This window comes from Coturnix japonica, chromosome 1, assembly GCF_001577835.2.
Source record: "Coturnix japonica isolate 7356 chromosome 1, Coturnix japonica 2.1, whole genome shotgun sequence".
NCBI classification, from domain to species: domain Eukaryota; kingdom Metazoa; phylum Chordata; class Aves; order Galliformes; family Phasianidae; genus Coturnix; species Coturnix japonica.
In genome coordinates, this window is record NC_029516.1 from 1,571,642 (window position 1) to 1,587,294 (window position 15,653).

At 50.7% G+C, this 15,653-nt stretch overlaps 1 protein-coding gene and 2 long non-coding RNA genes across 3 annotated transcripts in view; 2 read left to right on the forward strand and 1 right to left on the reverse strand.

Annotated features, from left to right (window-relative positions):
* EXOC4 (exocyst complex component 4) overlaps positions 1-15,653 on the reverse strand; it is a 365,546-nt gene that overhangs the window by 181,623 nt on the left and 168,270 nt on the right. The window lies entirely within an intron of this gene.
* Positions 5,459-15,653, forward strand: part of LOC116654339 — an 18,615-nt gene continuing 8,420 nt past the window's right edge. Inside the window, exon 1 of the long non-coding RNA XR_004309518.1 lies at positions 5,459-5,542. This is a non-coding gene — a long non-coding RNA (uncharacterized LOC116654339). The remainder of the gene's footprint in view (positions 5,543-15,653) is intronic.
* On the forward strand, positions 5,728-6,370 carry LOC116654344. Its single transcript, XR_004309532.1, has 3 exons — positions 5,728-5,755; positions 6,003-6,126; positions 6,283-6,370. It is a non-coding gene; the product is annotated as an uncharacterized LOC116654344 (long non-coding RNA).

The window sequence follows — 15,653 nt, forward strand, 5'->3', positions numbered from 1 at the left end:
AAGGATTGGTTGTTACTGTCCTTCCCAAAAGTTCTTGATTAGGGGGAGATCAACAGAATAGCTATTACCTGCATATCATCTTCAGGGTATGGAAATAAAAATGTTCATTTAGCATGAAAGGAAAGAAAGCCTGAAGACAGCAAAGCAGGTTATTAGAAAACAGAGCCCAATAGAAAAGAACAATTGATCTGCGCTGCTATGGAACAATACGTGTGAGGTTATATAAACCACGTCTCTTGCTTTTTCATTTTTGTACATTAGGGCTCAATTGTCTCCCAACTACACCTCCTCAAAAAGCCTCACATGAGCACCGAGCTCTGTTTTCACCATACTGATTCACAGCGGTGAGTCAATAGATTGGTATTTATCTTCAAGTTCTTTATATAAAGAAATAGTCACGATTATCTTCCCTACAGTTCTTTCGCATGCCTTGAGTCATCAAACCTACCCGCATTCAGGTCCTTTCCCAAACTGCTCTAGGATACTTGCTTTTGGAGAGCCTGCTGTTCTGCACATTAAGAAACAAGACATATAACTTTCCTACAGGGATGAGGGAAAGAGAAGGGACAGGATCTGCTCTCCAGACCCAAATCTTTATCCTTCCAGTGAAGAATCCAGCATCCCTAAATTAGCCTTTGGGAATGCTTCAAGCACCTAGACCAGTAGTCCTGTAAGTATGATGGAATCTAGGCAAGTCCCCCTCCAAGCCAAGAACTATTCAAAGGAAAAAATATTCAGCATCTACTAGTAGGCCCATGAGTGCCCAGTTGCCTCCGTGCTTCAGTGCCAGCTCTACAGAAAACAACTATGAAACTTCCAAATCCAAGGACCCTTCCCTTTGAGCAAACACGATCTTTGAAGCCTTGTACTTTTATTTAGAATCCTGTTTGACAGACACATTGAAACACGACAATTCTCCATTAGTGTAGGGCAGTGCGAGGTTAATTCTTTCTGTTTCCGAGCCATGTTCTCTTCCCTCTTTGTTGGGCTACTCTGAACCAGCTGTTATGGGGCCAGTAATGCATCTGGAGCAGAAACTCAACATTACAAATAATACAATAAGGGTCATTTATAAGTGACTGATATAAAATTCTTCTGGAAAGACCTACCAATGCCAACCAATCCAGGATGCCAGAGAAAAAAATGAGAGATCTCATTTCTAGTGGCACCTAGTGGATTATTTTAAGCAGACTGCACTGCCTACTCATATTTATGTTCTCTTTGTCTTCCTCATCACAAAGTGCTGTGGATAGAGCACTCACTACACAACTAGGGTAGGTTGGCACTGGGTGACATGGTTTAGTGGTGGTGTTGGGTTGATGGTTGGACTAGATGAGCTCAGTGATCTTCGAACCTCAGTGACTCTATGATTCTTAACTACTGCTGATGACAGTAAAAGCACTTGCCCACAGTTACCACACATGGGGTCTCTGTTCCCTCTTGCAACAGGAGGGAGAGAGGTGAAACACACCAGGAAAAAAAAAAAATATATATTCTATGTATTATCAAAATAGATGACAGTAACCACCGGCCAGTTTGAGGGTAGAAGCAATTGAAGAAAACAGAGAAAAGGCTGTATTATGTTTGCTTAATTAAGTATTCTTTTCTAATCATGGATTTCTAGACTAGGCTATCAAGAACTGATGTTTATAAACATATAGGCACCTTCTACCCAAACCAACAGAGATCAGTAAGATGATGACACTGGCACTCAAAGAGATGCAAAATCATTGGGAATTAGATGGATAGCTACTTGAAAAACACTGGCTGTCAGTCCTTGGGCAAGGACTCTGCACTGGTAGGAAAGGAGCTCCCAGCTCCCAGTCTGTACATCACTTGTCACCAGCAATAACACTGCACAGGAGAGACAGCAGCACCAGTGCACATCCATCCCAAATCACACGGACCACATGCTTGCATCTGGTCAATTAGCCTGCCAGTATTCCTCTTCTTTGACAGAAAGGTGGGTGAGAATTAAAAAGAAAGAGATGTGAAGTAAGGGGGAAAAACAAAACAAAACAAAACAAAACAGGAAAACTGACCTTTAAGATTATGAAGTACATCACATTTCATTTCTGTGCTATTTCCTTAACTGAAAAAGATCTCAACATCTCACCCAGAAGCAGAGTATGGGGTGACGCTCTCTGCTATGGCTGCAGAGCAGCCTCCAAACTAGCAAGCTTTCACTAGAAAAAGACAAATGTTCTGGAGAAATCCGAGCAGGATCGAGAGCAGATCTAGATTCAAGTCATGGGACCAATGGCCTCTATGACCATGATCACATTTCCATGTTCCAAGGATATTCCATCCCAAGGATGGAATAGACATAGAGACTCCAGCATTCCTCTGATAAAGCTATTTGGAAAAACAATGTGGACCGAACAACAAAGGTTTCATTCCATGCTCTTAAATTTAAGCTTTCCATTTAACAGAAAATGACCTCAACTGACCAAATGGACTGCCAGTAGTTTGTGACTGCACCACCTGTTCCATTCACTGCCTAAATTTCTCCGTGAAACATCTTCTTTGCTTGCCTTTAACTAAATGCCATCGCCCTTTATTTCTAAGTACCAGACTTCAGTACAAGAAGCTGATTTGGATGCAGTCACGTAGCTGATGCACAGACATATTGTTCTGCTGATGTTCCCATGCTCAATCCTTTTACTCTCCCCTATACTCTCTTGTCTGAGATCCAACACCATATGCATTTAAATAAGTTGTTCTTTAATGTTTCAAAACCTGATTTATTAGTTGCTCACACTCCATCTGCCTTGAAAAACTGCTGCATGCCTTCAGTTTCACAGGCCGTACAAAAAGGTTGAGGTACAGTCTGACTCCACTTTATCATTTGGTCAGCGTGTCAGCCACATATGTGAAGTCTCCTTTTAGGTACCGAATTTGTATAAAATGCAAACCTCTCTTTCTCCTTTTCTTTCCTTCCCAGGCAAAGGAACACAGCAGTAACCACTTTGATTAATGTATTTGTCAGCTTACATATTTACTATGTGGTTGCTTTCCCTAAAACTACTGTGTGCAGAGGTAAGCTCTCGCAAAGCATGGCTGCAGCACAAACCCCAATTCAAAGCCAGTAAACATGCTAGAGCTAATGGACTGTGATTACTTACACGCTATGTACACTTTTCAACTACTTCCTTATGAAAGATTTCTTTCTCTTAACTCCTGTTGTGGAAATCGCCTCAGATGTGCATTTTTTATCCTCCTGACATGTTTTCTTACAGTTTTAATGTCAGGAAAAAAAAAGAAAAAAAAAAGAGAAAGCAAACAGAAAGCAAGTGAAAGAAGACAAAGATACACCTTGACATAAAGTCATTTACAACTTTATATTCCAATAAACTGCTTAATGCCAACACCACCCACATTTCAACTTCCTATTTCCAACTGAAAAACCCATGGCAGTGGTAGACAATGGGAGATCTAAGAGATGCATCTGGCAAGAATGGAGCTCACTGTGCAGTACTGCAGCCTGCTGCATCTCAACTCATCCTCTCCTGAGATGGAAAAGATTTACCAGCTCCACTTACAGGCCTCTTATGAGAAAAAAATGAAATAAAACACAGTGTAAAGCATATTAAAACCCAAAAGAATTATAGGAATGCAAATATATATCTAGGGAAAAACAGGTTTGTATTTTAACAGAAATGGAGAAAAAAAGATGGCTGAGAAAAGGGAATGGCTTAGGATGGAGGGCCTGAAAAAGAAGGATGTGGCTGATGAAAGACTCATTGTGAATTGGTACAATGTGCATGCAGTCCATAAGGAAAACTGTATCCTGGGTTGCATCAAGAGAAGTGGGAACAAAAGGCCCCTATTGATTGTGCCCCTATTCTATGTTCTCATGAGACATCACCTGAACTACTGTATCCAGTTCTGGAGCCCCCAAAAGAAGGACATGGAGCTGTTGAAGCACATAGGAAAGCCATGAAGATGATGGTAGAGCTGGAGTACCCCCGCTATGATGACAGGCTGAGTGAGCTCGGGGTCATCAGCCTGGATAAGAAAAAGCTTTGAGGAAACCTAATGAAAGACTTCCAGTACCTGAACCTAAAAGAAAGCTGAGGAGGGTCTTTTTATAATGATATATAACAACGGGACAAAGAAAATCAGCTTTAAAGTAGAAGAGGGAAGATACAGACTAGATATTAAAAAGAAATTCTCAATAGCGAGAGTGGTGAGACACTGGAACAGGTTGCACAGTGAAGTTGTAGATGCCCCCTCCATGGAAGCATTCAGCACCAGGCTGGATGTAGCTGTGAGCAGCCTCATCTGGTGGGAGGTATCTGTGACTATAGTGGAGGGAATTAAAGCTGGATGCTCTGAAAGGTCCCTGGTCCAGATGTAGCAGACAGACAAGCACTGTTTTAATTTAGAGACATTTGAGAAATTTGGCAAGACAAAGAGGAACCTGGTGGAGTTTAAAATGTACAAGTGCAGCCTGGTTCACTTTGGAGGTAATAACAGCACCCATTATTCCAGGCCAGGGGCTGATGTGCAGGAGAAGAGCTCTGCACAGAAGGACGTGGCAGTCCTGGTGGACTCCAGGCTGGCCATTTCCACCTACTGGAGGTGATCCTCGTCAGCCATGATGGAGAGGTATCCTTCCAAGGAAGACCTGGTATGTTAGCCTGGCAAGTGGACAACGTGGAGAAAGGTGATGAGCAATGGAGGGTATCAGCTGTGCTGGATCAGGTGTTTGAGAAAAAACAGAAACATCACTCATGACCTCGATGGCTTTTTTTGTTGTTTGTTACACATGGAAATGTGGTTCGTTATTCAGTGGTACGTTCTGTGAGTTAGCATCATCTGAGATAATAGTGGCCACAGCTTTGACAGAAAGAGGGGCGATCAACACAGCATGTTGGGAGGAAATCCTTTCCAAGGTTGCCCAGAGAAGCTGTGGGGCTGCCACCATCTTGCCTGGGAGCCAAGGGCCCGCGCCCACAGCTGCCATGGGGCGGTGACCGTGATGTCACAGTGGGTGTCAGGGAGCGGCCATTGTGACGTGATGCTTGGAGCAGAGCTAAGGCTGCCGGGCTCAGGCCGAGCACCAGTGCGGTTTGGTGAGGTGAAGTGAGAGCAGTGACTCTTGCAGTGCTCGCTGTTATCGCATATCATGGCTGATAGAAAGAGAAAGGCCTCCAGCTCGGAGGAACCAGGTGAGGCCACAACATCCCTGTGCACAGCTCCCAACACTGGGCAGAGGGGTGCTGGGGCTCTGCCTGCGGCTGAGAGCTGAGAGGGGAGGAAGGGGCAGGCAGGAGCTCCCAGACAGGCACACATTGGCGTGTGGCTGCCTTGGGTGGGCCTGCCCGGCCCTTCCCCCACCAACTCCAGCCAGCACGGCAGGCACAGAGCAGCAGTGAGGGTCCGACTGGGGACACCTGGCCCCACCAGGTGCTCACTGCTGCTCACATTTGCTCTCTTCTCTGCAGTGTGTGTGCTGTGTGGCCGCGCAGATGTTGATCGAAACATCGTCGGTCGCACATTTGACCAGATTTGGTATCGGATTCATGAGTTCTGCTTGGTGAGTTCCCTCAAGTGATCCTGACTGCTTCCCACTGGGATGCTGCCGTTCTTCCTGTCCTCATGAGATCCTGCACTTTTCTCTCCTCCCAGAAGTTTGCCAAGCATTACTTTCTTTTGAGAGACACCGCTACAACCGGAGGAACATGTTGGGCATTGATTTGCCCCTGACCAGCCCATCCAGCAGCGCAAGGCCAAGCAGGCAAGGCAGCAGGTAAGGATTTGAGCAGGCAGATTTGTGCCAGGAGGGGCTCACACCAGCTTAGCCTGGACACAAGGAAAGCAATCGCAGCCTGTCCAACCAGGACAAAGTCCTGCCCTTGGAGATGCTCCCTGTCCACCAGGCTGCTTCATAGAGTGTAACCCAGCAGTTGCCACACTCCATGCCCAGCCCAGAGCTGTGGGGCTGCCTGTGGAGGCACAGAATCTGACGCTGAATTTGGCTGTTCTGCTCTTTGCAGCAATGCTGTGTTTGTGGTGAGACAGGGGCAGCCATCACATGCGCAGAGAGCGGCTGTGAACGGAGCTTCCACCTGCCCTGCGCCAAGGACAGGCAATGCGTCACCCAGTACTTGGGCTGCACAGGTAAGGGCTGTCAGCAGCAGCCAAGCCAGGGAGGATCCAGCAGGGACTGCTCCCAGCATCCTGCCAGAGCCTGAGCCAGGGCCTGGGGGCTCCTCCCTGCTCCTCTGCCCTCCTCACAGCACTTTCAGTGGTGCCCATCTTCCATCTTCCCCCGAGGTCCTTCTGCTGGGAGCACCGCCCCCACAGGGCAGCAGCGACAGCTCCAGCAAAAGGCACCACCTGCATCATCTGCCAGGGGACTGTGGGGACGACATGGCAGTCCTACCGCACTCTTTGGTGTTGCCCCAGTGTGCAAACATACCTGGTTCAACGCGGATGAATCGCAGTAGGAGCAGCCATTCACCGTGCAGGCACACTTGCTGCTCAGCAGCACCAGGCACCGCTCACGCTCACCTTGCTTGTGCTTCTCCTGCAGCGACAGGCCTTGAATGATGGCCCTGCATTCTTCGGGTGCCCTGGCTGTCAGGGACACGCCCGTTGTTTGTGACTTGAACATGTCCATCCTTGGGATCTATGTCCAGACAGGTTGTGTCCTTTTGCCAAGCCATCAAGATGACAAGGCACGAGCGCTGGGCCTGCCCGTGCAGTGTCTCGGCAGGCCTGGCACTTGGCTGTCAAAGAAGCACGTGCCTCAGCTTCACGGAGAAGCTGGAAATGGGGTTGGGCTGGATGAGATGGAATAACCTTGGGTCACATGCTGGGGACACTGGGGACTCATCACTTTCCCTCCCTTCTCTTGTAGAAGATCAGAATGGGAAACCAGTTATGCGTACACACCAGTTGTACGCAGGCACAGGAGCTGCGACGCCATCAAGTGCCTTTGCCCTAGAGGCAGGTGGCAGGCAGAAGAAGAGGGGTGAGTGACCGCAGCAGCTGTCTGGGGGCTCTGCGCGGGGATCTCAAGCCTGAGCCACAAGGCCATGGAGAGCAAAGAGCATGCAGCCATACGCATCCAAGATGAAGCCAGCGCACTCCCTGGCTTGGCTCACTTAGCCTCATGCCCAAAATCCCTTTGCTTCCCCAGGCCCTGGCAGCTGATCCTGTGCAGCTCCTGTGGAGCAGAAAACACCCACCGAGAGTGCTCCCACTCGTGCATCAGAATGAACAAATGTATGGGGGGGGGGGGGGGGGGGGGGGGGGGGGGGGGGGGGGGGGGGGGGGGGGGGGGGGGGGGGGGGGGGGGGGGGGGGGGGGGGGGGGGGGGGGGGGGGGGGACTGCGACAGATGTGCAGGCCTGGGGACCGGTAAGGGGCGATGAGTTGTGTGGCAGCGGGCTGGGCCAGGCAAGGCCTGGCAGCTCGTGCTCAGGGCAGCTCAGCCAGAGTCTGTCTGCCCCAGGAGGGATGGCAGCCTGTCCCTACCCGGGGCTACATGTTCCTCCCGCTGACCTTCCCACTTCCCCTTACAGCTGCCAGCACCATCTTGGCACTTGCTGCATTCAGCACTGCCAACCAGGAGAGCGCTTCGCAGAACATCACACGATCGAAGCGAACCTGAGGGACAGCAGGCCAGGCCCCACCAGCCAGTCTGCATTGGGGCCATCGCACAGTTCCCAGCTGCCAGAGACCAGCGAGCTGGGAACAGAACATGGGGCGATCTGCTCACGTGTTCCTGGCCTTCAGGATGCATGTGGGGACGGTCCAGCACACCATGGGAGCAGCCATATGACCACCCCGGGCACTGAAGGCAGCTCCCGCACATCCACCAGACGGGACACATCAAGAGCCTCCAGACGCAGAAGGCGTCCCAGGCAGCGGGGAATGAGCCGGACACGAAGCCGCTCCCCGCTGCAAAGTCGGGCCCCAGCTTCCCAGAGCCCGACTAGAAGACCTCAAGGCAGCAGGCGCACACCAGCTCCAGCTGCTCTGAGCAGAGCCCGCAGCACCACCAGACCAGCGACAGGGAGGTCCGTCAGGGCTTCCCAGAGTTCAGATGCTGTAGAATGGTCCAGGCCAGCCACGGGTGGCCACCGCAGCAAGAAGGACGTTCTCAGCAGAGCAAGGCGACGTGCAAGCCCAGTTGCCCCAAGCGCGAGATCAGAAGAGGCTGCAGGAGACGGCAGAGGCTGTCCCAGGAATGAAGTCACACCTAGACCGACCATCAAAGCCAGCATCCCCCCTCCACCATCTATCCCCCAAAATTACATCAGGGAAGGGCGGTCTGTCCAGGCAGGAAGTCACTCCTGGGACCAATATCGATCCTGCATCCAATGTCCACCATAAAATCAGCCAAAAATAGACGGGCTGTGGAGCAGAGACACAACAGTGGGAGGCATCCCAGGCATGAAGTCACTCCCAGGTGTAACATCGGAACCAACATCCATCCCCCACCTAGTTAACCCAAAAATATGTGGCTTGGGCCATGGGCCAGTACCATGTGCTGGCTCCAGTCCCAGCTGTCCAAAAAAATAAACCCAACCATCCCAAAAAAATAAACCCAACCATCCCCCTTAAATTTCTTTGTCAGTTTCCTTTACTCTGCTTCTGCTGAGCTGGGCAAACTTAGGCGCTGGGATCACAGGGTTATATCCTCCCAAGACCAGTCCAGTGTTTGTGCAAAGGCTGCTGGGCAGCCCATGGGCAGGTTGGGAATTGGGTAGAGCAGAACTAGATGAGGTTCAACTAGGCTAAGTACAGGGCACTGCACCTGGGGAGGAAGAAGCACACACTTCTGTAAAATTAGGAGATGAGCTTCTGGAGAGGAGCTCAGGGGGGAAGTATCTGGGTTCCCTGGTGGCCAGTGGGATGGTTGGGAGCCATCACAGTGCCCTTGTGGGCAAGAAGACCCGTGGCAGCCTGGGCTGCATTCAAAGGAGCCTGGCCAGCTGGGCAAAAAGGGTTCTTTTCTTCCCCTGCTCTGCCCCAGCGAGGCCACATCTGGAGTCCTGTGCCCAAGTCTGGGGTCTGCAGCTCAAGAACAGCAGGGAACTGCTGGAGAGTCCAGCAATGGATTGCAAAGACCATGAGGGGCCTGGAGGAGCACCTGCCTCAGCAGGAAGGGCTGATACATCTACTGCTGTTTACCTTGCTGTAGTCTCAGAAGGGATCGTATCAATGCTTATCAATTCTTGGTGGGAGGGAGGTTTGGAATCAAGAGAGAACTCGATACAAGTTAGCAGCAAGAATAAGTACACTAAGACATCTATTTGATAATACACCTGAAAGGCAATATGTGTCAATCTACAATTAAGCAATTCGTTACTGTTGTAAACTGTCACGGTGACAACGGGCACTTTACTGGCACCTATGATCATGAGCGCTGTGTTCTTCTTTCTCATGGGAACTTTCACAAAGTTGTTAGTTTGTTCATTTAAGTTGCTACTTTACTCATTTATACTATCACCAAATCCTTGAAGTCCTTGATGTTTCCATTCCCTTTCAGCCACCCATCCACAAACCTTGAGTGGTGGATGACAAGAGGCTGAGGCCAGACTTTATTCCTTGCTGCCCTGCATCAGCACCAAGGAGCATTAGGCACTAACTCTTCCATTAGGGGAAATAGGACCAAACATTTCTTTACAGTGAGGCGTGAACCAACACTGGGACAAAGGCTGTTCAGAGAAGTTTCGTGGGACTCTCCTTATTCCTAGATATTCACAAAGACGCCTGGTAGATCCCTGCTTTTAGTTGTTAGTGGTTCACTCTCAACTGATAAACCCCTCAACTGTTAAAGAAATGTCTTAGATGCAGACTGCTGGAGTCTCTCGCAACAGTGGGAGTCATAATTTTGCTCTCGTCTATATGGAAACACTAGCAGCAATAGGTGAGAGAGGCGTACACAAACCTAAAAGATGCTGCTCCAGCCTTTTTGGGGGCTGTGGGCGTGAAGCAACTCATGCTCCAGCCAGAAGTGGGGGCACACCTATCAAGCGTATAGATGAAGATAGGGCTCTTCTGAGGAATACTGTGAACAGATTGGCCTTGTGAGGCCTCAGCCTCCTGTGGCCATCAGCCACGTCCGGTTGGCCTTTCACTCAGTTCTTGCTGTGAAGGGAGCCGCTACCAAAGCGGGGAGGACTTAATATGATAGGGTCTAGAAGAGCCCAATTGGGTTTACCAACACACACTAGGGAAGTGGAAAAACATCAAGGACTTCGGAACAACTAGTGGGTAGTTGCTTCGAGTTCAACGGTGCCACCTTGATCAAGGGGAGTCCGATGATCTATGATGCGCTTATATAGCTTATCAATTTGCACGTAGGTGGAAGCAGATGTGTCACACGGAGGTTAAGAGGCCTCAACTAGTCAATGAATGAGTACAGCAGGGTCTCTACTATCGACAAACTCAGACATTTGGTATTCTGCGTGAGAAGTTCTCATGAGACAAGAAATAGGACAGACCACGGAGTGCTTCATGATAGAGGTGGCTGGACATAGAAAGAAAGGGTGCCAGGTGGTAAAAAAGACTAGGGCAAATTCTGTGGTAGCTCGTCAGCGATCAGTATTGAGCGTACAAGAGGTAAGCCAATTTAAGCTTCCTAAATATTCGCCGCTTTAGATATACAGATGTAGAGAACATATTGCACCTTTCAGGGGTTGTGATTAACAAGAGCATCTATAAGCTACGTATGGCCCGCTCTCTATGATTTCGTGTGCTCTGTCCTCATCAACTATGTGCGATATCGAGAGGTTTGTCTATTCTGAGTAGTGGTGATTAGCACCATGAGGACTCGGCGTCCCCCTCGGTACACTGATAATTGATAGAGACTTTGATCCAGCGATCCCCTTCTGAGTGACTTACTGAGCAAGTGGGTCAAAAGAGGCTCAGTGTATGACTTGAGGAATAGTATGCATCGAGCCTCTGCTTTCGTGCAGACTGGAGAGCATAGGGTATAGGTCACTGCGACCCTCTTCAACAACCATGGTCCACGATTCAGATACGCTCATATTGAACCTCTATCACATACCATCTGCGCTGTGCAAAGGTCATTGTCCCAGGCAGTTCCCGTGCTGTTCTCTCTTGAGCTGCTATGCACCCTCGGAAGACCCCTGTGGACAGCAGTGTCGCACCTCACAGGACATGTAGGCTCAGCGCATGAGCGCGAGGTAAGTAGGGTCGCAGTGTGAAAGAGCAACCCCTCTCGTAGTACACTCGAGCGTGTCTATGTCTCTCCCTCGCGATGGCTTGGCCAGGCTCCTGCTGAATGCAGCCAGTGGGTGACCTGCAGGCATACGTGGGGTCTTCTGATGTGCGCCCACAAAAACGTGGCGCTCCTCTACATAAGTGTTAGTGTGGTCAAAAAGCCTGACCCTCAACGAAAAGGCTCGCTGCGGAAAAATGTGGGCACACAAGTGTGAACCCCAGATTAGCTTCCACACAGAGCTCCTGTCCAGCAGCTCAGCTCCTAATTTTTACAGAAGTGTTCTGATGCTCTTCCTCCCCAGTATAGTGCCCTGTTACTTAGTCCTAGGTTTGAACCTTCATCCTAGTTCTGCTCACCACCCATTTCCCAACCTGCCCATGGGTGTTGTCCCAGCAAGCCTTTGCCACAAACCACTGGAAGATCTGGTCTTGGAGGATTTAACCCTCGTAGGAGATCCCAGCGCCTAAGTTTTGCCCAGTTGCTCTAGAGGCTCTCGACACAAAGGCATAGGTTGGAACGTTAAAGGGATCAGAGACACTAGTCTATAAAAAATTTAAGGAAGTCGAGCATAGGTTAATAGTGGTATGCTATGAAGTTTTTCTCGCAGCGCAGATGGTATATACTGTGTGAGACTTTCATTTTGTGTGTCTCTGACAGTTGGTGCACTGCTTTGAATGCCCAGAGCGACAAAAGTAGTATGACGATTAGCCGAGAGACATGCACGTCTCAACACGCTCTCATGAGGCAATACCACACCACATATTCTCTGTGGCTGGAATCGTACATGGAGAGATCTGGGAGGGGATGAGGAGTGAGAACTCGATATTTGCACCTCAAAGCGAGTGCAAGTAGAGATTTTGTAAGGCTGGATGACAATGTAGGGCCAGGAGAAACGTTTTCACATGCACATCTGATATCAGATTTCTCGCTAATCTCGCAAGATGACCATGGTCTAGTTGGTTTCGGCTTCGTGATGATAGTGCTCTTTCGACAAGAAATCAGAAACATCAGTCTTTCGATCCGATGGATTTTTTTGTTGTTTGTTTTCATCATTGGTAAAAACGTACGGTTCCTTTATTGAGTGTAGATTTGGAGTAGTGCAAATATGGTGGAACACATTGGTATGCATCGTCGTCTGGGACGATACTGATAATGTGGGCACCCGTAGTGAGTGAGCTCATCCATATACCATTTGAAGGAGAGCAGGTGACGAATCAACACAACGCGCGCTCTTCGTGTCGCACTGAGGAGTATAGTCACACTTTCTGGGTCGTTGGAGCCACAGAGTATCTCTGGTGGGGCTGGCCGACTTCAGTCTTGCCTGAGAAGCGCCAGCGAGGCGCGGGCCGCCGCACAAGTTGCTGTGGCGTGTTGCGGCTCCGTCGATGTGGGATGCTGTCACGTGGGGTCTAAGGGTGGGTTTTCGCGCAAGCCGTGTATCGCGCGACTTGTTCTCGTCTGTAGTTGGACCTTGAGGACGCAGAACTTTGCGCGTTTGCCGGTGCTCCATGCAGCCCTTCCCTGAAAGCACGTAGCTTGCTGGGGTTGGGTCGAAGCGTAAATGTGGATGAGCACGGGTGACTCGCTCTATATGCCGCGTGTGCGTCGGCTCTCCGTATCGAATTCAAGGTAATCAATGGCACTGGAACTGAGTACTAGGAGCAAAGGGGCCTCACAGCTCGAGAGGAACCAGGTGAGGGCCACATAACATCCCTGTGCACAGCTCCATGGCAGGAGGGTCTGGGCTTGCCATAGCGGCCTGAGAGCTGAGAGGGGAGGAAGCGCAGGCAGGCGAGCTCCTCAGGACAGAGCACACACATTGGCGTGTGGCTTTGACATTGGGTGGGACTGCACGGCTCCCTCCCCTCCACGAGAAGCTCCAGCAGCACGCAGCAACTGAAGGCAGCAGTGATGCGATACTGAGGCTGGGGACACCTGGCACCACCCACCAGGTGCTCACTGAGCCTGACTCAACATTTGATTGTCTCCTCTTAGCAGGGAAACCCTCTCCAAAAAAGTGTGTTTACCATCACTAGTGCATGTCTACTTCTTAGCGCGGAGCACCCCGTATCGGAGTAGGCCTGCAATCGGTGGGCCAGAGCTTTTAGACCGGCGACGGAAATCTGTGATCCCAGTCAAGCGAAACAACAACCAAGATGAGTTATGGGCGTGAACTAGTTATCATTTCTAGTCCGATGAGTTACAGATCAGTATTACTGCCATCATGGTGATTGGCGCGCGCCAGCTGATCCGCTGGGACGGCAACATTAACTGTACTCAGTCGGAACCTTGCCTCTCCGTCTCTCTCCGCTCTGGGCACCTGTGTTGGCCTTTTCATGAGAACCCTGGTTCGGTTTTCTTCACATCACGTCCTCGCCAGGCGATTTCTGCGTCCTCGATCTGTTCAGTGTTTGCGAGGATATAGAGAAAACATCGCCTCCACGAGTGGTAGGACATTGCGCCATTGCTGCCAATGGGACGAGGTCTTTGTGACTTAGTGTCCTCCGGCGTCATCTTGGAAGGCTGGTTACGGGCAAGGTCACAGCAAAGCCAAACCCACAAAGCGTGCGAAGCTATTGGCAGCTTGTGAACATACAAAACAGGAGACACCATTGCTCATGCGAGGGGCTCGTTCGCGTCCCACGACATCAAGTCATCATGCCTCCTCACCGACACAGCATGAGGCCTGAGCCAATCGGAGCCGACCTTGTGCTCGCCTTCCAAAACGTCCACCTCAACGCTAATCCTGCCCTGTGATTATTGCCAGCGTAAGGGCGCTTGCTTCTTGTTGAGGTGGCTGGGACCCAAGCAAGCAATCCACACTGTTGCCCATGGCTCCACAGCTTTGACCCGTGCCAATGTGCCACTGCTACGGCCAATAGACGCTCGTGGCTCGATGTGAATGGTGCGGTACTTGTAGATCTTTACAGACACAGAATGCTTGTTCTGCGAAGGTGAGAGGGGAGCAGGGCTGTGCCAATACATGGAGCATGCACTTTCTAATGCCAATGGCCCCGGAGCGAATGCCGGCCGTGTCGTACACGGCAGGCTGTTTCATTCATTAGGCTGCCTCCCCTGCTTTCCGTGAAGATGGATACGGGCAATGCCAATCCATCACCAGTAACTTTAAGGAGCAAAGCACAGGTAAGGGCTCGTCAGCAGCAGCCAAATACGCCATGGGAGGAACCCAACAAGTCACCTGCCAGCCAATCAGCCAACGGCAAGGTACTGGGGGAATGCCCATTCCTGCCCCTTCCTGCCCTTCCTCACCAAGCCAACTCTCAACAGTCTGTGACCCGATCCCGACTCCATCTTCCCAGGGTCCTATCTGTTCTGGAGACCCAAACAAATATCAAGTGACTGGAACACCGCACCGTCCGTCCCGCGCACAACCCAACCTTGTTCGAGGGCCATCCTCAGACAGAAGACCCACCAAACTGCGTTCCATCTGGCAGGAGATCAAGGGAGGGGACAGCCCTAGATGTTGACCACTATCTACACCCTATAGCGTCGTGCCCAGCGCTGCACACAAAAAAAAGCTGTTCGCACAGGGATGCAATCCAGGTAGAGAGCACCTCCCCTCACCCTGCACACACGTTGCCTGCCCAGCAGCACCAGGCACCACTCACGCTCACTCTGCTTCTTGCGCTTCTCCTGCAGAAACAGGCTTTGAATGCTTGGCATGGACGTGGCATTCCGGTTGCCCTGGCCTGTAAAGACATACACTCGTCTTCATGGCACCGACAAACTTGTCCACACAATGGGGCTCGGATCACGTTCCCAGACAGTGTGAGCCAGGGACTCATTTCGCCCCTAAAAGAGATCTCTGTGTCCTTACTTACTGGCCTCATCAACTCACATCGTCCCACATGTCAGATTGAAGCAAGGCTCTGTCTTCCGAGTGGAATTGCTGGGGGCCCGGCCAACTGGGAGCCGGTACTCTTGGCAGGGCCTGACCTTGGATTGTTCAACGGAAGAAGGAGGCACGTTTGCGCCTCAGCTTCGTGTTCTGGAAGAAGACTTGGAAAATGAACTCTCAGTGATCTCTCAACTCAGCATACACCCGGGGTGAGTCTATCCGCTGATAGGACGAGACGGGGTGAACTTCACCGAGGATACACCATGATTCTCGAGCTGCAGTGGCGGCTTGATTAGTGGGTCAGATCTATGGGGGCAAGGATCCTCCTGTTGGGGCTGCATGGGTGGGGTCAAGATTCCAAAATGGGCGGGGGGGCGAAAGAGCGTTCTGCACTTCACTCGCAGTTCGCCACCTTCATCCGTGGGTCAGATCGGCTATGTTTCTGTAGCGGACTGGGAGCTGCTGAATGTGGGAAACGGAGCCCAGATCTCCTGATGCGGTCAGATCTATTCGGGGCAGGACCCTGCTGAAGTGTATGCTTTTGCATGTTGCGTCAGGACCTCTTTGGGCAGCAGCTGCTGTGGAG